General features: G+C 38.1%; 1 long non-coding RNA gene across 1 annotated transcript in view; it reads left to right on the top strand.

The window, feature by feature from the left end:
• The window catches only part of LOC105084594 (uncharacterized), a 133,015-nt gene extending 109,788 nt beyond the window's left edge, over positions 1-23,227 (top strand). Inside the window, exon 16 of the long non-coding RNA XR_010380572.1 lies at positions 22,908-23,227. This is a non-coding gene — a long non-coding RNA (uncharacterized LOC105084594). The remainder of the gene's footprint in view (positions 1-22,907) is intronic.
• The last annotated feature ends 518 nt before the right edge of the window (positions 23,228-23,745 follow it).

Genomic DNA, 23,745 nt, shown 5'->3' on the forward strand with positions numbered 1-23,745 from the left:
AGTGGTGCTGGTGTCCGAGCTCTGGGAACAAACCAAATGGTTTGGGTGTGCTTTTGTGTGCAGTGCGGGTCGTTGCTACAGTGTGCTTATTAAGAATAGTACACATTCATTATAACAAGATTGCTCTTTTGCTCAGGGGCCATCACGGCGCATTCTGTAAATGAATTAACAGTAGCATGCATTTGTGTATTATGGGCCCAGAAGATGCATTTGTTTATTAAATAAATCTGCAACACAGAAAGTATAGTCAAAAAAAAAATCTAGAAAATAATCAGAGTGCGCACGTACAGTAGCTGTTTGTTTGTGTGATTTTTTTTTTGAAACCTCAATGTCTTGGTGAGTTTTCCTCCTTTGTTTCTTTCAAATAACCAGAGATCACAGAGTCCATACTATAGACTAACAGCCTGCAAAAAATGATGTAAAAAAAAAAATGGAAACCAAATTTAAGTTACAAAAGCATGAAACATTCCCAGAAGCGGTATTGTAAATAACATATACCTATAAAATGATTTAGTATTTTGATTCTTTTGATTTTCTTTAAATTCTTTTGCTATTCTTGAAATCCCTTTTTTTCTAAAAATCACTGTTTTTACTTTTTAACTTAATTTTTATTTTTAGCTAAAATTTAGCATGCATCACGTACTTAATTTTCCCCATGGAACTTTTTCTTTTGAGATATAAACTCTGCTTTGGGGTCATTTCTCTGTTGATCCATTTATTTTCAACCTTTCGGCCCAGGTATAGCTAGTATAAGTATATTAATCAACATAAATCAGTCTGTTGGATTTCATTCCTTTTAAATAATGATTATTTTAAAGCCCAATGGCAGTTCACAATTACACTGAGAACTCAGATATGTTTTAGATGTGGCTATTCTGTATTTCTCTCCACTTATATTATGTATCTTGCTGTCTTTAATATGTAATATGATATGTTGTGCGCTTGAAGTATAATGGAAAGAAAATGGAAATATTTGAACCTATGAAATGCTGAAAGTGTCTAAAGCCACAGCATGGATAGTATGAAATCTATTAAAATGAACTGAGGAAAAAAAGAAGAAACAGCCATATCTTCAAATTTTTGAAGTTCTTATGTTACTCAAAAGATGGATGTCTTTTAAAAAGAAATTGATTTTGTATTTGGTTTCTTGAAACATCTCTATAAAATCTAGGGGTAAAAAAATGAAATTTGCCAAAATATTTTAAGAGGGAAAGACTGTTAGAATGAGTGAATTAGGGCTTCATACATTTTTGGCTTAGCTAAACATCTATGACGCTATTAAAAATACCCAGCTAATTACTACATCTGCAAATAAAAAAGTGTATTTTGTAAGAAACATAGCGGGACTTCTAAAAGATATTCCACATGTAGCAAAAACACATAGCTGATTGAAACAGGATTATACTTTTCTCCCACATGGAATCTTAAACACTTAGCATTTTGTCCTTAAAGAGTAATACTCAGCTCTGCTGTTTATTGGGGGGGAAAAAAAAAAACAAAACCTCTACCATTGTAACAATTGATTTGATAATTATATAAGAGAGAAGAAAATATTTGAAACCTAGTTTCTTTTCTTTCATCTTTTTTTTTTTTTTTTTAAGCTCTATTTTCCAGAGCATTTTATTTATTCTGCTGCAGCTTTTAGAGAGGCCAGCCAATCAGAAAGCCTGTAAGGGCCCAAGCCCGGACTCGGTGCTGAGCTCCAAACGCGATCCCAGCCCTGACAGGGGGATTATAGGAAACAGATGACTTACGCTTCTAATTTGTGGCCTTAAATTGCAAACAGAATTTCAGGAGTCGAGCAGAGTAATAAATGGCAATAGAAAAAGCCACACACAGCCAAATCAGTATGTGGTGGTTGTAGGTTAAACTAAATGGGAAGAGACAGGTTATGATGGTTCAGTGTATTACAGAGAAGAAAGTCTTAAATTACCAGTGCTGAGAGGTATTGCTCCATGGCAGACAGCACTGCATTGTGCAGTCCACACATATCCCAAGCAGAACAATAAAAAAGCAGGTTTAACATAGAACCTGTTGCTGGAGGAATCATTTTTTTCCCCCCTCTTTTAGAAATGGAAGCGGTGTTTTATGTTTGTTTTGACCTCTGCTGTATACTTGGCCCCTTAACATCTGTTTTCTACCGTTGCTGTTTTTCACACCAAATTAAATGTCGAGGAGTCAGATAAAATAAGTTCAAAATATGTCCAAATTATTTTTGTTGACTTCCGACAAATGTCTCAGTAACTCTTTCCACACAGAACGATACCATTTAAATGCCAACGTAGAAAATTATTTTCCTTTCAACATTTTAAGAGCTAAAGAAAGGGGTTTCGAGGTGTACTTAAACTCGGGAAATATTGCATTGGCCTTTTTGGTAACTTGCATGACTCTTTCAGACTTGCTTTAAGGCTTTTCTGTCATATAAAGTTATGTGCATTTGTTGGGATAAAAATTTCAGGAAAATTGCTTAACAACAGCGTATAATAAAACCATTATTCAGAGCTGCTTCAAACCGTAAATACCAGTTAGAATCAAAAGAGACTCACTGTTTATCACGTGGAAACCAATATGTATTTGTTTCCTTTATAATCTCTGTATATGTGTGTATGTGTGCAAGAGGAAGAGTTAAGATGATAATGACACGATTTTCTACTATCATAAGAAGCCTAGCTGTCTTAAGTCTGTGATATAAAAATAAAAAAAGGCGTCGCATTTTCAACTTCTAATCCAATAACTAATTTGATAGAAGTAAATTATTTTTCTTTGAAAAGAATACCACCTTCTTTTAAGATCCAGTGTATCTGTATGTCAGAGATTGGCACCTAATTCATGATGAAGATTTATTCAAAAATAATTACCCCATCCTATATTATTTATTGCCAACATATCAAAATAACACTTTTTTTTTTCTAGTGAATGATAGAAACAGGGTTTACTTTAGTCCACAAAGCTGTGTTTGAAGTGAGACCAAGTAAAAATCTACAATTTTTCTTCTACTTTCCTTATGGACAAGAAATTTATTACTCTAAAATTCAGATCTTTTAACTGCTATATTAACTTTAAATGTGGACCTTTTGTTTTATATGCTGAAGAAAAACTGTTATCCTATGGGTAACGTGGTGAGAAATGAACTATTTTCATTGTACTATTAAGTAAGTCTGTTGATCATCATTGAAGATGACTGCCTAAATAGATTTTGATTAATCACTTGCAAAAATTATGCTTGTTAGAACCATTTTATATTCTGTGTCATGATGATATCAATGTAGGTTATAGCTATTTCTTTGTAGATGGTATAGTTTTTGTTTTTAAATCACCTGGCAAAAAGAGAAAACAAACCTTAGTTGAAAGCTTTGTCTCTAAGAGAAAACTCTTTTCATGCCTGTCTTTTTTTTTTTTTTTTTTTAAGAAATGCTCAATTATTATTTGTGTCCTAGTGGGAAGACTGGATCTCTACAGGGCCTGAACCATTTCAAACAAGAGATAGCTTTTGTTTTGGTACCCCATCAACACTGATCACCTAATTAACTCTGATACCTCTCTGGCTAAAGCAAAATGATTTGTAATAGTTCTTTGGAGTTTACTTAATTAGTTTCAATGTCTTTTGTGTGGTAAATGTGGTGATATTTTATAAAATGGAGCTGAAAAAGGAGGAGGCAAAACACAATCTTGTGAGGGATGGGGGAGACGGGAGGTGAGAGGGAGGGCAGACCAGTATGACCACACCATGAAAGCAAGGTGTAGTTCCAATGCAAAGGCTTGCAGGCCTGAGTCAGTCATTAGTTGAGATCATCAAGCAGATCTGACCTGGGAAAAGGCTTCCTGTCAAATGTAGGCCCAGGCATCTGTCAGGGCCTCAGATTCTACACCTTGATCAGCCCAAGACACTGACACCATTTTCTTTAACAAACACAACAGCCTTTTTTCTCCTTCATTTTAACATCTCTCAGGGGTTGGATTCCCTTTCTTCTCCCGCTCTGTAGAGAGTGAAGGGAGCTTGTTAACTTGCTTAGATATTTTGACTGCCGATGCTCTTTGGCCACTTGCCTGTGGTAACAGTGTCAAAGCATAACTTGGTATAATTGCTGTATTTGCAGTCAGAAGAGTGTTCTGTCTTTATGTTCAAGCTGCTGAATAAAAAGGAAATGTCATTTTGGAAAATCCTGTAAATTATCCTCAAAGTTCAGGCAAAATACAATGTGTGACATACCTGGTAAGTCTTGTTTTCATTGCCAAGATACAGAAAAGGAAAATAATGGGGTTCTACCTATGTCAATTAAAAGCTGGTAAATCCCTGTGTTTCTTAGTCTGAGATTGGAGAACAGTAAAATAAAATTAAAATTAAAAATGAAAGCAGCAGAACTGGGCTCTTTATAAGTTAAAAAGTAACTGGAAAGCATTATAATTTTTAATTATCCATTGTGTCACAAATTATATACAGTATGGATTAGAAATGACGATTTGAGATGGACCTTCATTTAACAGAGATGTGCATAATTTACAGACATTAGCGATTCCCACTCTGCAAGTGGAAATTAAGACTGTAATGAGACTTTATCTTATTGATAGGTAGTAATAGATGGCAATCTAGAAACATATTTATTATAAAGTGAACTTTTAAAGTGATAGAGTTGTATTCACTCTGTATTTTGTGTGTTTTCAAAGAATCATTACAGTAGGAAAAAACTGCAGAATGGGGTTTGTGGGGGGTTTCATACATAACAATGCAAAGTTTGAGGCAAATAGTGATGAATGACAGAACACTATGGCTATCCCTCTGGCCTTGTCTACACAAGATCCATGTGTGTACGTCTTCAAGGATGATCCTTCCAGAATGAGTGCCAGCTGAATGTTACGTAACACTGGGAGGCCCAGGGCTGCCAACACTGGCATTCCTTAGTCTGCGAAAAATCATCCTTCTTGCTAAGTAGACCCTCCTTGTGTCTCACGTACTGTACAAAACTGTGTGCTGCTGGCAGGTAGTGGCTTGTAATTAGCGTGACAGGCAGGTAATGACTTGAAATCACCTGCCAATTGTTTCTGAATGTTTGTTCCAAACCCTGGGTGAGTGGGAAAGTCATGTGGTGGTGGGGGAGCTACAAGGATGCAAACAGAGAGAAAGGGGAGGGACACAACCAGAGAACCTCAATAGAATTTCTCCCCAACTGATGCGTACTGTACCCTCAGGTCCTCCCTGCGTGGCTCTAGAAAGGCACTGAGAATTGGCAGGTTACTTTACCTGCCTGCCGCTCCTGCTGGGAGAGACGGTGCCTGTTGAGAAATTCGTTGCTGTTTTGGAATCAAGCCAGCCTTCTTAGCTTCAGCCTCTGCACTAGGAAACTGGGATGGGGAGAGCAAGGGCAGCTCAGCTTGTTTGAAAAGAAGCATGAATTACTCAGAGCCAGATTTTTACTTCCCCTGTTTCAACCCACTTCTTTCTCTTTCACGAGCTTTCCCCAACCTCACTGAGAGCTGTTGGTGTCGAAGCAAGAATAGCTGAGCAAGGAGCCTGTGCAAAATCGAGACTCGACCACTTCTCTAAGCATCCCGCAAGTGCTTCAGACCAGTGCTCAATGCACACAAATGCATGCAGGGCCTAATACGGGGCCCCGGGGAGGGATGATGAGGCTGTGACTGAACATGCTGAGAGGAGGGCAGGGAGGGGAGAAATGATGGCCAGCTGGGCAGTGTGTGGCCTCTTCAAACTTGAACAACAGCCATTTAGCTCCAGCCAATTGCTAGAATACAGGTATGGGATGGCCAGATTTCCTAAATTCTCAAGAGGAGCCAGAAATCTGGAATTTTATGGAAAAAAAATCCCACTTTTACAGCATTGAAACTAATTAAAACAATTTTAAACCTTTGTGTGAGTCAAACAAAACCAGCGGCTGGATTTCAGGCCACAGGCAGCTAGTTGATGATTTCTGTTTCAAATTAATTCTTCTTGGTACCTTTTCCTTCTGTCATCTTGTTAGATTAGTAAAAAGGGAAAAAACAAAAAACAAAAACGAAGGCAGACTCAAACATGCAACAAGTGTTACTTGGCTTTTACAATTTTCTCGTGATCATTGTGCCCAAATGCTTGGAGAGGAACCCCTTTGGAAATGGCTCCACATGCTGTCTGCCTGGTTTTGAGCTTTCCCTACATGTTGAGGGCGTCCTTGGGCCAAGCCTATAGGGCTCTTTCCAACTGACTTTTAGAGAAGAGCCTCTCTGAGCTCTGATTGACTGGCTCTAACCAGGCATTACTAAGGAGAATCCACTGACTTCTCCCAGGCCAGCCATCCCAAAGGGCTCTGAAGAACACAGCTGGGGAGCTGGGAAGGCCTAGATTTCATCTGACCTGGGCTCTGACTGCCCACTAGCACCTCGACCTTCAGTAAGCACCTCTGTCAATTCAGCCTCCATTTCCTGGCTGGCAAAATAAGAGTAATGTGCTTACCTGGTAGAACCGTGGTCAGGATTAGAGAAACATGATTAAATTTGTCCTTTTATTAATCTTTCATGTAACATAGATACATAGATTGTGGTCGTGGGACTCAGTAGCCAGATACATAGTTTACACTGGTTAAAATCCAAATCATAAATACCCTTTGTATTTATTGGAATCCAAATCCTATGCTTTTCCAGAATATTTAAAGAAAATTAATAAACATTCTTGATAAAGTTCCTTTCCAGTTTAAACAGTATCAAATAAAATCATGCTCTGGCATTCTGGAACACATATGCAACTGTAAAAGTTTTTAAAAAGTTGAAAAGTTAATTAGAGTAAAATGAATCTGAAGGGAGAGCTTGCTTTGATTTCGGACTTGGCCTACTAGACAGAATGATGAGAGTCATTTTTTTTCTTTTAATGCCAGGTTGTTCATTTACATTTGTGTAAGAATCATCTAGCAAATCAAGGTTAATAGAGATTATTCATACATAGAGAAAGCTTATTAGGTTTGTGTGGGAGTAACAGCAATAATGGGGCTGGCCACTCTGAATGTGCCCAGGGCTAGAAGAGAAGGAACTTGCATAGATGTCTTGTAGTCCAGGGACCAGATTTTGGAGGTGACCTCAATACAGTCTGAAAAATCATCATGTCTGTATTTTGGATTTCCTTTCTATATGCCCTTACTGTACTTTTAGAAGAGAGATTTCTAGCCATATGGTGTCAAACTGAAAAATTACTTGCTTATTTGTTAGGTTGGGTATTTGGGGGGCAGAGGGGTAATATAAGTATTAAAAACTTTATTCTCAGACTGAAAAAGAAAAGTGAATCTACATGAAAGCAAAAATGTAAGTGGCCTAATTTGTCCTTTTCCAACTTATTTTCAATATAGTTGACTAAACAGTTTGGAGTCGCCTTTATCTTCATCCTGTCATCAATTTTGTATATGGTCTCTCTTAAAAAGAAAAATATTAAAATCAGTCTCACATTCAGCTGTTAGATTCCAGTTTTTAGATTCTGATTGTGCAATTGCACAATAATTAAGATAAACTTAATATCTTTGAAGTTCTTTGAAGCTTTTTTTTTTCAAGGTAAAAAATAATTCAGCACCTAAATTGTTTGATGAGCTAGTTTAATTTAGAACTGACAAAACCAAACCACAGGTATAGAGAGGTATATCAGAATGTATAAATGGAATTACACGGGCTATTTAAAGAGAAGAGAAGATGTGTTTTTTAACACACCATTGTTATTTTTTCTGAAACATTTGACTACAATGGAAAAAACTTAATATACCCTGATTTTTGCATAGTCTGATGGCTGCAGATACTGAGATATTACTCATCTTCCTCATCTTTTGCGCTTATGTGTGTTCATCTTAGTATTAAATAGAACTTAAGTGATAGATTTAGTTTTCCATAAAGTAGGATTCGAATAGACTTTAACCAGGGAAATCCAAACACACATTATGAACAATTACGTATAAAAATTACGATACTTAGGTGGTTTATCAGCATGAAAATGAAAAGATAGCTCATAACTGTGTACAGCCATCAGGTCTGTGTTACACTAGGGAAAAAACTCCTTGAGATCAAATAAATTATTTTTCTAAATAGAGTTTTCTATTAGTTTGTGAAAACTTAAGAACTAGGAGAATTGATATCATGCTTTCAAAAGAAAAATTTAAATCATTTACACTTAGGTTTTTATGAGTCTTTATCAGGATTTGTGCATTTTCTCCAATTAAATTGTTTTCTTTTAAAAAGCTAGCTTTGGTGGGGGCTGGGTGGGAGGAAGCAGGCGGAGGGAGAGGGTACCCTGAGAGGCATGGACATAAATTGTCTTAATTTCTGAGAAATGTGGGTCTGACAATCACTTAAGACAATATAGTTGATATGGCTGTCAGGACGGACTCTTTTCAAAAGAATGTGTTTATAGAATATCATTGTGACACTTTGCTCAGATGGATGTCTTTAGCAGTATTTGATTAATGTAACGTAATAAAAGAGATGCACACCAAAGTGTCTCTACATGTCTTGTTAAGTATATTTGATTCATTATATGTGGTTCTCAGTTCTTTCCTTTTTCTGCAGTTCATTTTTTATCATTTCAATAATATATCTATAAATATGAAAAAGTTGGCACTTTCAAAGTCTTTGACATATATGGCTATTAATTCATAACTCTAAAAAATTGTATCTTTCAACCTGTCATTTTAAAGCTTGTAGAGTTTATTACAGTAAGTAACCTGTGTTGGAAATTAGATTTTGAACTTTAGCAAGAAGATAAATAAGCTCATGAACCTAAAAGTTAAAGAAAAGGTATCTAGACATAGTTCCAAGATAGAATCACACAGAAAGATCAGTGATTAAAGATATAATTTTAAACTCTCTGAAGATATCACTGAGGTTTATACTGGTTACTAGTTTTCAACTTATTTTGTTCTCTAACTCCAGATATCAAATATTAAACAAGCCTGTAACTAACAAAGCTATTTGAGTTCAGTTTCACCATCATCTTGTTGCAGTGAGTTAATGGGTTAAACTTTATGGCTTATATGTCAGTGACGCGGATGGTTTTAAGCGAGGGTATTCTGAACGCAAAATAGAAATAGTACTTACTGATATTCACGTTCTCAGTGTTACTGTTTTAATGAGAGTAATAAGCACTATAAGGCAAATGCTATTTTACGTCCATTTTACTGATGAGGGAATGAGGCAGTGGTAACAAACCCAAGACCACCCATACGCTAAGGGGCAGAGCTGGGCTTGGAACTCAGAATTCTGACTCCAGAGCCTTTGACCTCCCATCAGGAAAGCTAAACTTGGAAATTTTTCTCCTTGGTGCCTTTGGTCCTGCTTCACATCCTCTACTGCGTAAGTAACAGCTGGGCCCCTCCTTCCCTATGTTCTTTTCATGGATTCAATTAAGAAAATAATGGCCAAACATTAGGATAGCAAGTCTGAAGTGTTCCACGTAATGAACTCTGACTCACAGGATGATTTGGGAGTTTTGGGTGCCAGGCTAGCACATCATGTGTGAATAAGCTTGTGGCAGGGACTGAGGGTGAGGCCTGAGGACATGGTTTATGTTGGAGCCTCACCGGGTCTTGGTGACTCATGTACACCAAACAGCAGAGTCATGAACACTTACACACACCCAATATCAGGTTTACTCTGAGGCTGTTCTCCCACAGCCATTTTACAGCCCTCTCTACAAAGCACAGGACTTATTTTTGGCCTTTTCACAGAAGGATCGTGAAGGGGAATGAAGGAACAGATGGCCCCGAGGTCCTGATGGTCCCTTCCTGGGGAGATCACTCCTCCTCTGAGCTCTAAAAGACACCCAGATGGCACTTTTCTTTCTCTCCTGCTGCGTGGAAGGAGTGGGTTTGGGGTCAGTTAGAAAGAGGCCTAGCTCTTGGCAGTATCGTCACCACATCTGAGACCTTGGGCAATTCACTTATTATTCTTGGGTATAGTTTTCTTGGAAATCTATAAAACTTATAGGATGGGATTGGAGCATTTTTATACGTTTGCAGGAAATTAGCACAGAAGAAATTTTAGCATTATTTTCAGCTGTCACTTTGGCAATTGCTTCAGCTCCGGGATGGCCGATGCCGGAGCACTGATTAAGGATGTTAATTTTATCCATCTTTGTATCTGTTTAGTGTCAAATGAGGCGAAGAGAGGGTTTCAAATGTGCCCTGGTAATTTTTTTTTTAACACAAGGATTTTTGAAACTAGAAATAAAATCAAGGAGTCTATACAAGGACTAAAGGAAAGTCAAAAGAAGCATCTGACATTGTAGGCTCAAAGCACACATGGCATCTTCCAGGCCAGGGAAATCATGGTCCACACTGCACTGCTCATAGCACAGTCTATTCGGGGCTTAACAGCACCTTCAAGCCTCTGAGCTCTTCTGCCCTAGTGGGGACATGCCACTGTCTGTTCTCAGTGCCATCACTCCAGGCCAGGAAGAAGAGGTGGCTTTAAGGGAGTCAACAAGGTTGCTGAGGATTGTCTATTTTGGGGACACACTGGCTAAAATGAATCATAAAATCATTGTTCTGAGGGATCCTCTGTTCTTGGAGATACAGAATTGGAGAGGAAAGCTGTGTTTGTCATTTTAGAGTGCTCAGACCTGGCACTTCCCTTCAGCGTGTGTTTTGGGCAGGTCCCCTTACCTTTCAGAGCCTAACTTACTGCCCCCTAGAAATGAGGGGTTGGACCCCAAGATCTCTAAGACCCCATTTGAGCTTGCATGCCATTGACGGGACTTTTCTACATAAACACTAAGCAAATTTACAGTAACCATGGAGAAAGTTTGTGTCCTTGTTGATAGTTGTAAATGTCCATGATGTCAAAATGCAGGATGGTAAAAAGCGAAGTTGAAAAATGAGGAAGAGGTGTGACAGGGTGTAATCTAAATAGTTTTGAAGGGTGTGCACTTTTTAGGCTGCCTGAGGTCAGGACTGAAAAATATGTCTTCTCCGAGCATATTACAGAGTTGGCCGAACTACATTTTGGTTAAGAACTACCTTCTCCAGAAACAGAGTGGATGATAATTAAAGTAAAAGTAGCCCCTTTGCTCGGTGCCCCGTTTCTCTGATGGAAACCTTTGGATGGTTGTTTTTCTACTGAGCATTTGAAAGAGAACTCTGGACTTAAAAAAGGGGCAAGGGGCCCTCGTAGAAGGAGGCAGAGAGGAGCAAGGGAAGGAGAAAATACTTCGAAAACTTATTATTATATTCTTAAGTTATATCAAATTAATTATTGAAATTTATATGTTTTAAACTTATGTAAAAAATAGAGTGAAGAGTGTAATGAATCTCCATGTTCCCATCACAGTTCAACAATGAATTCATGGCCAGTCTTGTTTCACCTGTATTTTCACTTAATCTTGTTTTAAGAAGGTTGTTTTGAAGCAAATCCTTACATAATTTCATCCATAAATATTTCCAAATATGTCTCTAAAGGCTAAGGACTCTTCTATTTAAAAAGGCAGTTGAAATATTATTAACAAACCTAAAAATTTAACGAAAGTTCCTAAATATTATTCAGTATCAAGTCAGGGTTCAGATTTCTCCAGTTGTCTCATTTTTTAAAAAAAAACAATTTATTTGAATCTGGATCCTAACAAGGTCCATAGACAGCTGTTGGTGAATGTGTCTCTTAAATGTCTTTTAATCTATAGGTTCCCCCATTCTTTCTTTTTTTTCCCCTTTAACATCTATTTGGCAAAGACACTGGGTCATTTTTCCTGTGAATTTCCTGATTTTAATGATTAAATTTCTGTGTTATATTTTGACTTGTTTCTCAGTTTCTATTTCCTGTAAATTGATACTTAAAGGCACTATTAGATTCACATCTGTTTTTTTGGCAACTTTACTTCATAGATGTGCAGTATGTTTAGGATTCAAACAATGTCTCATCACCTTCCTTTTTGTGACATTAGTAGCCATTATTGATCATTGCTTGGATCTTTTAGTTTAGTACAGGTGGCAATATATTAGTTCTATTAATATACTTCTTTAAACCTAGTAGCTAAAATATTTCTATTAAGAGAAACTTCCCCTATTTGATTACTCTGAGGAATTACATGTTTATAATTATTCGTATATCAAGCTCAGGATAAATAATGAATTTAACCATTTATTTACTAGATTTCAGCTTACTTTCTAGCATTCTTCAAAGATAACCAATAAGAGCTGTATGTGTGCTTTTAAATTGTGTTTCTTTGAACCTACAAATTAAAAAAAATTGATTCATAAACTTTTAAGTCATATAGATGTAGATTTAAATCCTGACTCTGCCTTATTACACCAGAAAGAACCTTTCTTCCTTTCTTCCCATAGTTAAATGCTAGTCACTTTTGGCTCTCTTCTGCAAAAACTTTCCTGACAAATTTAAAACCTACCAAATGCACAATTTCACACTCATTTGTGTGGATGTTTGTTTAGTGCCAGGTTTCTTAAAAGACTGTAAGTCTCACGTGGGCAGGGACCACATTTTGTTTTAACTAAGCATCATATCCCCTTTATATGTACAATGCCTTGCAAATTGAGTGTGCCTATAAATATTGTTTATTGAATGGTGAAAGATGTGGGCAAATTGATCTCTCTAAGCTTCAGTTTTCTCACCCATGAAATAGGGGTAATAACACTGATGCTCTGAAGGTATTGTGAGGATTAAAGAGGCAGTGGGTGCAAGACACCTGATCCATGGTAGGCATTCTCAAGTGGTAGCCAGCTATATTACTATCTCATAGCTAATGACCTTGGACGCTTCAGCTCCTGCTGTGAACTTCTTTGCTGATATCTCTGAAAGTATTGCCTGAGAAAGAAGTGTGAGAAAAATATTTGTCTGCTTCTGTTTATGAAATGCTAGGTCAGATGATAAATTAATAGCATTTATAGAGCTCTAAAATGTTCTGAAAGGGGGAAGAGAAAGAAAGACTAAAGTCTCCCACCCCTAAAGTGTTCTTGGGGAGATGAGGTAATAATTGAGAATAATATCAGAATAACTAATAATTCTATGAACCAATTAAATCTGATAAATAGATAGAAAAATGTCTCCAGGGATGATGGATTCTCAAGGAGGTGAAGAATGTACTTTGGAGGCGTCTTTGAGGGTAAAAGAGAAATTCTGAAGTTAGGAGCGGCCTCATTCTCAAAAAAAGGAAGTTGCTGCTTTAGGAAGGCTGACTAAATGTCCTCACGATACTCACTTGACTAAAAATATCTCTTCCATTGGCTTGAGATCATTCAAATCAGAGTCTATCCTTATGCAAATGCTAGAACTTGAGATTTTTCGTGCTCACACCACACTTTGTCCCTATTCCATAATTTCGCTCAGGCTGGTCCTTCTCTGGAATGCCCTTCCCACTATCTTTCTCCCTTCCTATTTCTGCACCAGGTCAGGAGGCACTTCTGCAAAGTGTCTTTCTTAGGCTCTTACTCCAACCCACCAGGTGGTCTAAGGGTTTGCATTTTAGCAAGCTCAGTAAGCTAATAGCATGGAGGCCAGGAGACCAGTGGGAAGTATCTAGGGATAGTGGTGTCATAGTCCCAGGAGATGATGAGGGCCTGGACTGGGGCAGTGGGTTTGGAGAAAAGAGGACAGGTGAGAAACAGATTCAGTAGAGAGAACTGATAGTGCTTGAGTATGGTATTTTGTTTGCGATGGCTCCTGAGCATTCACCACATGAGTACATCAAATGTTAGCCTATTAGCACAGTGCAGACCTTAAGGTTCTTGTATTATTTGGTGTTTACAATTGCACTTACTCCTGTTCCCTTCCATAAAGCTGTGTGACCTTGACTTTTCTTCTGTGTTTGCCCAGTGCATCCTGTGCACATCCCTATGACTGCATTTACCACACTTTATGTTTGCTGACATACTGAACCCAGAGGTAAGAACTCTCTTACTCAGCAGAGTGCCCAGAACATACTTAGTGCTTAAGAAATAACAAATGGATGATTGAGGTCTGATCTGGCAACTTACACATTTCAATTTGTGAAAGATACATAGTTACCTGGAAGCATAGACATCAGTCATGTGTTGACACATGAACCTAAGTTAGTTTATCCAACTGACCTCTTTTCAGAACCTGGCACTGAGTGGTGGCGAGTTGGCACAGACAGCAAGCTCGTTTTGGGTGGATCAGCAGTATAAACTGACTTTTAACCCTGGCTGAGGTGCAGGGAGAGAGGAAAGGTAAACTACTTAGTTTGTGTTCTTTCTTCTTAGCATGGTCCCTCTATGAAAGGTGGGAGAAAGCGATAAGTGTTTAAAGAATAGGGATCTGTCTTTTAGTCTTAACTAGATTGTGGAAACTGAGCAGAAGCAAACCATGTAGAGATTAGAGGGGGTCGGCAGTTCTTGGAGAGCTTTAGAACATGGACATATGAAAGGGTGGTATGTAGAAATGCATAATAGTCTTTCCACAAAAAAAAAAAAATCTTATCTTCACAGTGTTTTGTATATTTGCACAGACAACTTGCTCCTTTATCTAAGTTCTGAAAACACTCAGTTATCTGCCTAAGAGAGATGCTTTTCGACATAAACAACTATCTACCTGGTGTCAGAATTTCTTAACAGATAAGACACACTTGTGCTCAGGAAGGAACTTCTGCAGTCAGATAGCACACTAAACTTTTATTGTTAATATGGGAAGAAAGGCGTGCATCAGAATAACAGGAAGACCCGCTCCGGTGTATCTGAACCTGACATGGGGGAGGGGTTGTCATTTTTATTAGGCAGCAGTTCTTGAAACATGGACTGTCCTAGATTTTATTGCTTTCTGAAATTTTTAGTACCATGGCAGAGATTAAATGAAATCCAGGATTATTTCAGACAGCGTTAGAAATGAACAATAAAATGTTTCTCATTAAGAATCTGACTGATCTTGTTGTATTTCAGAGGATTTAGCACTCGTCTGTGTTTGTCCAATTAAATGTCTTCATCTATAACATGTGTTTCTTTCCAGGGTGGAAGGATGAGCAGGAATGGATCATTTTCTATGCAAAAAATTTTTATCATTTTTTAAACGTAAAATTTCAGTTATTTTCCAATAGTTCTGTATTTGCTAAACAAGGTTGTTTAAATATAAAGATATATAATTGATATTTTGACTTCTGATTTATGCGGAATCTTAAAAATTATACTAACTAAACTTGCAAATTATACTGACTTGGAAGTTGGAAAAATTCTTCTCCAAAGGAAAAATAAAGATTGTAAATTCTTTTAAAATATATGTTTTTGTGTTATGTCTCAGTCTTATGACAATGAAGAGATAAAATAAAATGCCTGTTTGAGGTAACTTTTCACATTTTTTATTTTCATATCCTAGCAATACAGAGATAATTCCTAGGAAACCTCATTTCCCGGACAAGTCAAAGGTTTACCTTTGTGCTTCTTGTTATTTGCTTTCAAAAGTGTCAGAGACTTTTATTCATTTTTTCCTTTCATCTCCAGAGTCAATTGAACTGCTTAACCAAATACATCTTAATAGTGTTGATAAGGTCTCATTATTATTCCCCATAATAATTATGTCTTAAGGACCAGCAGGAAGTCTGGTGTTCAACATGGTTTACAACCTCAGTGAGATGGACAGTTCACAGAAATGCCAGCTAGGGTTGAGACTACAACTGAGTTGTTCAAATAGAACAACAGGGCTATTCTGGCCTCATTTGCCTTATTATACATTTTTGTTTGTTTCCTTATTCCTGTCAAGCATACTTCCCCTGAGAAGTTTAGACAGACACTCTAAGGAGGTGTGTTTTCAGGAAGACGTAGTGGACACGTTGGAAAGAAGTCTTGCTGAAAATGGCAGAGGTCATCATAACATGGTCTTGAGCCTCACAATTCTGGAGGAAGCAGGTGTGAGCTGGTTGCACAAAGGGCAAGATACTGAGGTGTTTCTAATACGGGCACAGGAATAGGTGGCAATAGTAGAATATCACTAAAATTTTCCTCTGGACTGAGCCATTGCCAAATATAATTTTAAGCTTTATGCAGTCCCAAGAAAATATAAATTTCCATGATTTTTATGAACTTGCACTTTGGGAAGGTTGGCAAATTGATTCATAGACAAAGAATAAATGCACTCTGAATTCACAGTTGAAGCTCATATTGTGGCTTGAATTGAGCTAGGTGTGGTACACATGGATGTCCTTTCAAAGGTCTGATTTGTTAAAAACAATACTGAAATTTGACAGATATCTCTAGATATTCAAGGCTTACCTAGGTAGGAGGCAAATGTTGCATTCCAGTTCAAGAATAGGCAGTAGTTTTTAAACCCAAATCAAGTATCTAACCAGACTAAAGAAATGCGTCTTGTGAACTCAATAGATTGCACAGTATATTCTTTGATTTAATTGGAGACAGATGTATCTCTGGTCTAATAAGCTCCACATTGTTAAATGGCAATGCCGGCAACCTCCCTTCATCAGCATTATCCAAAATGTAGTCTTAACATTACTGTACCGAATCTGTGGGGAGACTTGTTATTTTTCCTGTTGTTTTTTTTTGTTTTGTTCTGTCTTTGGTGGTAGCTGGGGTGTGTGGAGGAGTGGATGTTCAGAGGATTGGGGAGCCAGTTTGGATGACTCTCCAAAGGGTAGCACTGAAATAGTAGGTGGAATTATAAACAGAGCTCTACGTCCTTAACTTTTTATGTCCAGGAAGCTTTGCCACTTTAAACAAAAACCAGAGCAGGGAGACTGATACCTATTTCCATATGAATTATTTTCCTATCAGTGTAAAGTCTGATAAAATGTGGAAAAAAGCAAAATTTGAGATACTTTTGTGAGAGCTTGATATTGTAGGTGGACACATGTCAGATATTATACAAATTTAGTCTAAATGCTCTTGGACTGTAAAATGAGAGGCAGATTGGCCATATTCTCTAAAGAGGACATAGTTAAAATAATACTTAGCAATGGCCAAGTACTAGCATAACTTTTCACTTTAGAGATACCTTATTGTACAGATAAATTCAGTAATAGTGGGTATTTTACTTCTAAGAATTTGGTGACCAAATGACTTTGCCTTCTCTCTCATATTCTGATAATAAGATTTCATATTCTGTGAGCATTTCACATTTCTCAATCCTCTGAACTTGTGAAGAGTTCGCCTCCCTTACGTCTCAGCTCCCCCACAATAATGCTGAAAAGGAGAAGTCCAGTTCCTTCCACAGGCACTGCCAATACTGCACGGCAACCTTTGCCTCTTCCCAGGGGCTCTGGATTGGCTCGGTTTGTGGGGGTCCTTGGAAGACTCTACCACGTTCAGTGGTTATTTAGCACAGTTGAAATGCCACTGGTCTACAGCCCACGTCTGCTCTCCTATGGCTCTTAGGAAGGCCCTGGCCTCCATTCTGAAAACAGAAATTAAAACCACAGGTCTATGAAGGTCAAAGGGGAAGTTAAGAAAGCTGTAGCGTTTGTTAGGACACAGCAACTTCTTGTTTAAATTTCATTGGCCTCATTTATATTGACCCTCAGGTAGATGCTCTAATGACTTGTAATTTTGTTGGGTACTTTGTAAAGCAGAAGAAAATGGCAGACGTTGCAAAATTCATAGTTAGAGACAAAGCTGCAGTATTGGTAATTAACTCAATAGAATAAAAAAAAAATGGGACTTGGGCTATTTGCTGGAGGTTTGAGTGCAAATCTGACAAGGCAAGGAAAATGGATTGCACTCCAGTGAGAACCAGCTTAACACTTGAATTCAGAAATCTCCAGATCTCTTCCTTGTTGAGTCCTGCCTTCGATTAGAGAAGAGCTTAAGAAAGGGAAGTCATTCAGAAGTAGGGGTTTGGAGAGTAAACTGAAGATTTCCATGGAAATAAGCTTTTTTTTTTTATGACTTTTTTTTTTTGTGTGTGTGTGACACTTTTAAGCCATTGCTTTCAGTTTACTTCAATGCAGTCACTGAAGTAGCTTAGAAAGAAATCTTTGATATGCCAGATCAACCAAAAGTTTTAAAATATCCTTTTGTGCCTCCATTTATAATGCAAATAGTAAGTTGGCATTTTGGGTTCATTTGACCATCAGTCTCTGAAGTGGGTTAACATACACAGAGCGAGGAAGTGAAGGGAGTCCCACAAGAGAGCACATCTTTGATAGTTCAATAATAGTAAAAAAAAAATGTATTTAGGTCTTTTCTAAATACCTTTTACTTCCTAAGAGTATAAAAAATGAGAGGAAGAGATCTAAGAAGAATAAATTGTGGTTGCCCTCTATGTTAGCTGAATGACTAAAGATATTGTTCTATGAATTACCCACTACTTAAATATTCCTAAGTCTAGCCTTTATGAGCTCATAAAAAAGACTTTGCTTATGTGTCTAGGAAAGCCAGTATCTTTATATACTGTCAGAACTAACATACTGTTTCAATATAAGTTTGAAAACCAGCAGATATTTTGTTATATAAAGCAAGCTGGGCAATCACCTTAAACCCACGTTTACATTTTAGTTTTATCATATGTAAACATTCCCTCACTGAAATAGTTTAAAAAAGTGGTAACCTATGTTTGAGAATGATGGAAAGAGACTGAATTCTGGTTGAAAATAGTATTGCCCCATAGTGTTTTATTCAGGAGAATCTCCAATCTTTTTTCCGATATACTAAAAAAGCCGAAATTAATTAATGTCAGAAACAGAAATGAAGGTTGGCAATGACCATCCATCCATGCTAGGAGAGAGGAGGCTGGGAGTCCTGGGTGGTGTGTAAGCCCTGGATTTCACTTTCCTGTTTGAGTTCCTCTGTGAAGCCTCCCAGGCATCCTGAAGTTTCAGAATTTCTTCAAGGCAACTGATGTCAAAACACGTTTTCTAACAAACACCCCCCAAAAAATGCAACCAAAAGCAATAATATTTCAGGAAGCTTCAGCTGAAGTGTGAGTAATAACCTTTGGATAAACAGAAGTTTTACCATCTTCTGTTTCATGATTGAGCTTTTCAAAAGTAAACAGTTTACAAGGAAAAAAGTGGGGCACGTCAGATTCGAGAAACAGAGAAAAGCTTGACAGGAAAACCAGAGTTGCGCTTTGTCAGGAGAGGTAGTTGGGACACGCCTATGGTTCTAAACTGTTTAGATATACTCTCTTCTTTGCAATCATCCCTCCTGCCCTTCCCATCCCTCCTTTCCCTCCGCTCTTGGGCACTGGCTTGGATTTCTTTGCTTTTGCTTCTCTCAGGGACTTGAGTTCACAGTTTCTTCACATTCTCCCCCTTCTCTCATTCATCTTTCCTGGCCCTTCTCCCACTCAGGCGTGCTGAGAAACCAGTCCTTCCAGGTGCCCTCCTCTCCTCAGCCTTGCTTAATTACCTCTCATTTATATTTCTTAATGGTTCTATTTCAGGAGGAAAAAAAGTCTCCCAGTGACCCCCTTTCTTTTGTGATCTGATCGGAGTTAAGTTTTACAGCTCTATTAGAGACAAATCTTTATTTTTCCACACGACCTCTCCTTCTGCTGTCTCATTTAACACAGCTGGTATAAAAGCGATCCGATGCTGGAACTGTTTAGCATGTCAAGACTCTGCTTGCAGAAACGATGCTAAAATACCACGAGAAAGCTGCTATATACATGCTGCAGTGGATGCTGTGGGTACCTTGCCTGGATCCCCTGAAGAGACTGGTTCATGGGCTCCCCAGCTGCTTGGAGTGTGGCTGGTAAACTTTCAGCCGCCTCCACTGGAGACTTGCCCTCTGGCCAGAGACTGTCAGGAAGCAGGGAAGCTTGCAAAGACCAGCCTCTTGGCCTCACTGTGGACCTACTGCTGTTGTGTGACTTGTGCTCCAGAGCTTCTCTGGGTGGATTGACACTAGTCTCCAGCTGAGCCCACATCCTTGCCTGTGTTCTTCCTTTCTTTCTTCCCTCTCCTTCTCCTTCAAACACTCCTCCCCCAGGAAATCACTTTACCAAGAATTTCTATCCCAGTCTCTGCTTCTGGGGAAACTCACCTAAGACAAGCACCTTTTAAAAAAGAAAAATCTTGGAATGATTTAGCCAAATCTCCAATAGATGAGCTATGACCAGTTTGAAGGTGGATGTTGATTGACTAAAACCTTAGATTTGGAAAAGCAGAATGAAAACTTAAGATATTTTCAGTTACGGCAAAACTTTAGAAGTATAGAGATACTATATTTTACCTCGCAAAAAAGAGGAAATATTTAGGATGTTATTAGCCTAGAGAAGTCCCACAAATGGGGCTGCAGCAGTCTTCTAAGTCCTTACAGTATGACTAGCTTCATAATTTCTGAAGTACTTTCTATTACGCGACTTTAAGTCAACCTCATGACAGGCATGACGGGCAGGGATAATTATTAGCTCCATTTTCCACATGTGAAGACTGTGTCTCAAAGAGGTTAAATGACTTGGCTGTTATCTCACAGTTAGTACGTGGCCCATAGTTTGTGTTCAAACCCAGGTGTCTGTGTGAAATATGAAATAAGATTTGCTGGTTAATTTAAACACATTCTTATGTTTATCACAGGTTGGATCTTCATAATCCTGTTATTAAATCTGTTAGGGCTGCCTTAGTGATGCACCTACTAATCTAGAGTTAATCTTGGACAAAGTGGTCAAATTCATATTAAATGTATTTTAGCTATCTATTGATGTGTAACAAAGTACTTTGAAAAATAGCAGCCTAAAAACAACAAATGTATTACTCACAATTTCTGTGGGTCAGGAATCTGAGGGTTGCTTAAGTACTTCTGTCTCAAAGACTTCTCAGAACTACAGGCAAGGTGTTGGCCAGGGCTGTGATCTCATCTAAGGGCTCGGTTGAGGGAGGATTTGCTCCTAAACTCACTTAGGTCGTTGTTGGCAGGAGTCGGTTCCTGGGGAGCTATGGGACTGAGAGCTTGATTTCCTCGCCAGCTGTTGGCTGCAGGCCGCCCTCTGCTCCTTATCACATGGTCCTTTCCACTGGGCAGCTCAAAATACGGCAGCTGAATTCCCTCAAAGTGATCAGGGGAGAGACAGCAAGAAAGGACAAGCACGGTGGAAGCCAGAGCTTTTTTGTAACTTCATCTTGGAAGTGACATCCCATCACTTTTACTGTGTTTTGTTGGTTAGAAGTGAGTCACTAGGTCCAGCCCACTTGCAGTGGGAGAGAATTACACAAGGACCCGAATCTCAGGAGGCAGGAGCCATGGTAGAGGCTGCCTACCGCAGTGGGTCCCCTTTACTTTCTCATATAGGAGGCAACTTGATCCACCCCTTCTTGTCTCCATAAGGGAGCACTGGGTGATGTGCAGTATGTTAATTGCATGGGCGTGAGCACATGTGCTCTGGTTTAATGCTCTTCTCACTTGTTCTTCCTCCCACCCACTCTTCAATTTCTCTTCTCCTTTTGCTCTTCCTTTCTTGCTTCCTCTGCTCTCCCGCTTCTCTTTCAGGCTCCCTATTTCTCTCTCTCTTCCCTTCTCATCCCCTCAGTGGTTACCTTCCTTTCAAGAATCCAGGTCCTCTATATCTTTCATGCTGCTGTAGCCTTTCCTGCTTCTCTGTCTGCTCAAAGGGACCATGGACAACCAGCAATTTTAGATGCTGGCTTTTAGTTTCTAAATAAAGTGACTGAACTCGACTATTAGGTCTAGGCTTCCTTCTGAGTTCCTCTAGGAAGATGGCACTGCCGTGAAGTGAGACAGTGTGCTTTTTACCGAACATTGAAAATCTCATTTTAGAGAAGAGTGAGGTGGTGGTGGATTTCTTTTCTGTTTCTCCATGTATAATGCTAGGACACAGTTACATCTAGTGTCTAGTCTTGTGAGTTTTATGTTACATTCTTTAAAAATATAAGATGATGATAATGATGATGATGATAATGATGCAGGCCAAAGTACACTGTTACATCACTTATCTAAAGTGACCTTAACTCTTAATGACAGGGACAGCAAACTTTCTATTTCCAGTTCTAGCACTGTGTTTTTGTTTTTGTTTTTTTTTGAGATTCTTTTTTTTTTTTTTTTTTTTTTTTGGTGGAAGGAGATAATTAGGTTGATTTATTTATTTAATTTTTATTTTTTAAGGTGGGTACTGGGGGCTGAACCCAGGACCTCATGCATGCTAAGCATGTACTCTACCACTGAGCTATACCCTCTCTCTAGAACTGTTTGAATGAATAAACAAATGTAGCACTATAGCAGGAACTACAGTAGATTGGATAGGTTGGTTATTTAAGCCATTAAAGATCGGGTAGAAAATGGTTTTTCTAGATCTTATGTGAAACTCAGACAAAACATTAATGGCATCTTTCTAGGAGCTACTCTCAATGCAAAGGGACTGTTAGACCCAGCAGAGAGCATGTTTCATCTGTGGGGATGGTGTGCAATAATTAGCCTGCTTTGGTCCAGGGTGACTGATAGTGATTCCATGGGACTCTTTTATGATATTAGGTAAAGATTCTTGGGACAAAACATGATTAGAATACGTTAAACTCGAATATTGTATGTTAAGCCTATTGGCACATCGCAACCAATTTCATTGCATGACCTATTGGCTAGGAACATCAAAAGTAGGAGTCAAATCATTTGGAGAACAGTTGTTTAGTGAATTAGAATGAATGAAGTCTTTAGCGAGAGCAAGCATCAAATTCTGTCCTGGTTTGTTGCTTGTCATGCCCTATTCTCCATCTGGGATGCCCAAGGCACTCTTTTTCAGGACACTTGACCTACCAGTCATATTTCAGAAACTACTGATTTGGTGCTTGCTGATGGAATTTAGACTCTGAGGAGTCCAGCTGCTGGATTACATACAGAGTAATGACCCATCAGATGCTAAAGGCAAAAGCTTAAAGTGCGCTAGTGAATTAAACCACAGTATTGTTGGAAAGGAAGAATTTATTATATTGTTAAACTTAATTCAATAAATTTTGCTTCTTTAGGTGCACTTGCACTGAGGGAAAAGTAAGAAATTAATTTTAAACAAATGTTATCATTTTTCTTCCACTTTCCCAGGTAAAGGATATTCATGTGAAATTAAGAGACAAAGTATTTCATCGGGATTAAAGGAAAGCCATTAAAAGGAACGATAAATTGTGAAAACTGGGCATGACTGCTTAGTCAGGCGTGTACTTCTAAGATCAGAGACTATGTGCCTGATCTTAGTAAACACAGAGGAAAACCAGCCTTGCCTAATTCAACGATACCCTGGGTGACACTTTTGGGCTTTGCATAAAATCTCAGAAGTTCATTGATACAAAGATGTCGGCATTCATCATGGTTGATGCTTAGAGTTTAATCTGAAAGTTAAAATGGGCACAAAATCAAAATAAAAATGGAGTTTTGCTTCAAATCTAGGAATTATTATGATACGAAGAACATTCTCTTAATTTAAAGATTACTATAAAATGAAAATGTAATATATTTGGTGTTTATTCTTTCTACATATATACCTCATTGCTGCTTTTTAACAACAGATAAAATGTTTATAAATAGTAACTTAAAGATTACTGAGGAAATTGCTGAGTGTTTGTACCTTTTGTCACTTATGAATCAAAATAATCTGACAATCTTCCCAGGAGTTCTAAAAGGATATAATAGAGGTAAATAGTTTAAAAAATTAGGCTTCTCACTGTATCTATAATGCCATTTCTAATAGTGAAGACACTTTTAGTATTCATATTTCAGGTAATAAAGTATATTTTCTATCAGTGCTTATTATGTAGTGGAATAAATGAAAGGGTTCAAATCCTCAAAAAAACAGATTTTTGTCATTGTTTTAACTGAATAAATTCTAGCAGATGGCTTATGTCAAAGAAAAGAAAAGAAAAATACTATGAGGTAGGTCTGTGTC

This window comes from Camelus dromedarius, chromosome 4 (genome assembly GCF_036321535.1).
Source record: "Camelus dromedarius isolate mCamDro1 chromosome 4, mCamDro1.pat, whole genome shotgun sequence".
NCBI lineage: Eukaryota > Metazoa > Chordata > Mammalia > Artiodactyla > Camelidae > Camelus > Camelus dromedarius.